The sequence below is a fragment of the Galeopterus variegatus genome, unplaced genomic scaffold, assembly GCF_000696425.1.
Source record: "Galeopterus variegatus unplaced genomic scaffold, G_variegatus-3.0.2 Scaffold4438, whole genome shotgun sequence".
NCBI classification, from domain to species: Eukaryota; Metazoa; Chordata; class Mammalia; order Dermoptera; family Cynocephalidae; genus Galeopterus; species Galeopterus variegatus.
In genome coordinates this window covers 146,028-147,735 of record NW_007730549.1, presented here as the reverse complement: position 1 = coordinate 147,735, position 1,708 = coordinate 146,028, and the positions used below count along the sequence as shown (strand labels likewise).

The window sequence follows — 1,708 nt, the reverse complement described above, 5'->3', positions numbered from 1 at the left end:
CCAAAGCAGTGTCTGACTCAGACCTCAGCAACAGCATATCCTACAAGTTTTTATGATCTTTAGATGCAATTTCTTTTTAGTGGAGAACTTGGGCAGGAGATGTACAAGCAAAAGCAATTACCTGGGGCTTGAATGGTGTTGGTATTGCTACAGATGTTTAGAGTCAGAAATGTTTTTTGTTTGTTTGTTTTGTTTTGTTTTGTTTTGTGGCTGGCCAGTACAGGGATTGAACCCTGGACCTTGGTGTTATCAGCACCACACTCTAACCACCTGAGCTAACTGGCCAGCCACAGAGTTATGAGTCTTCCTTGCCTAAGTGTTAAGAACCAGATCCTGTGTAAGAGGGTCCTGGGTGTTTTTTAATGAGTTGTGCCTTCATGATGTACAGGGTTCTTCTTGCTCAGGTCTCAAGATTCTACTTCATTTAAAAGACCATATTTATTTTCAAATCTTAATATTTACTATTGTTAGAAAATATATCCTTGGCAACTATAAATTTATGATAAGAATAATGGGTAACAAGTTAAAATGGGCCACAGTATGCAAAGTTTTGGAAAATTATTTTAGAGTTACTAGAGTTAAAAAAAACTTTGGGGGGCCGGCCCGGTGGCGCACTGCGCTAATGCGCCACTTGGGAAGCGCGGCGGCGCTCCCGCTGAGGGTTCGGATCCCACATACAGACCGGTTCCCGCTCACTGGCTGAGCGAGGCGCGGGGGCAACACCGAGGGTTGCGATCCCGTTGCCGGTCCTGGTCTGGTACGGGGGCGACACTGAGGGTTGCAATCCGTTGCCAGACACGGAAAAAGACAAAAAAAAAACTTTGGAAAAACTGGAGAAGAATTCTTATATGGCACCAATTCAGTAGACCTCCTACATTTCAAACTAAATTTGCTTGTGTCTTTAATTCAAATGCATGAAAAGAAACATGTATTTATTTTCCCTCTTCAGGCAGAGCTCCTTTGCCAGGATAGCTCATGACCTATTATTTCACTTGTCATTTGACCACCTCTAATCTAATCTGTGTGGTCAGAAGTTGAGTCAGATGGCAAGAACCTCTGCAATACAATAATGAACACAGATTGAGTTCCAAGGGCGTTTCTATTAATATAAGTTACAAACTTCGACTGGGTATTGTATTACTGTCATCTTGAATTGGGAAGGGACAAATCCCTAGAGGCACTTATAAGAAAAGGAACAAATGCTATACTAGAAAAGGACCAGGAAAAGATTGAGGCTTAACAGATATAACTAATTAATAAGAGTGACATCAACTGCAGGACATAAAGTAGCTGCATGAACCCTGTGGCCAAATTGTAGCAATCTCCGTAAATAGGAGTATTTCAACTAATTTTACAGCAAAACCTTTTCTGAAACTCAGGAAATGGAAGCAAGGTGTGAAAAAGTGAGTATTAAAGTATATAGTCTCTGGCATCAGACTGTCTGGGTTCTAAGTCCAGCTCCACCACCAAGTAGCTGTGTGACTCTGGATAGGTTAGTTAGTCTGTTGGTGTCTTAGATTCCACATCCATAAAACAGGAATAATAATAGTAACTTGCTAATAATATGGTGAGGATTAAGTAACATAACCATTGTTAGTCACTTTTTGAATAGTGCTTGATACATATTAAAAACTTCAGAAATAGTAGCAGCTAATATTATGCATAAAAAGTTAATTGGAGCCATTTTATGTTAACGTATATTTTCAAA

At 40.0% G+C, this 1,708-nt stretch overlaps 1 non-coding gene across 1 annotated transcript; it reads right to left on the bottom strand.

The window, feature by feature from the left end:
• Nucleotides 1–211: 211 nt before the first annotated feature.
• TRNAI-GAU lies at nt 212–285 on the bottom strand. Its single transcript has one exon. It is a non-coding gene; the product is annotated as a tRNA-Ile (tRNA).
• Between the last annotated feature and the right edge of the window lie 1,423 nt (nt 286–1,708).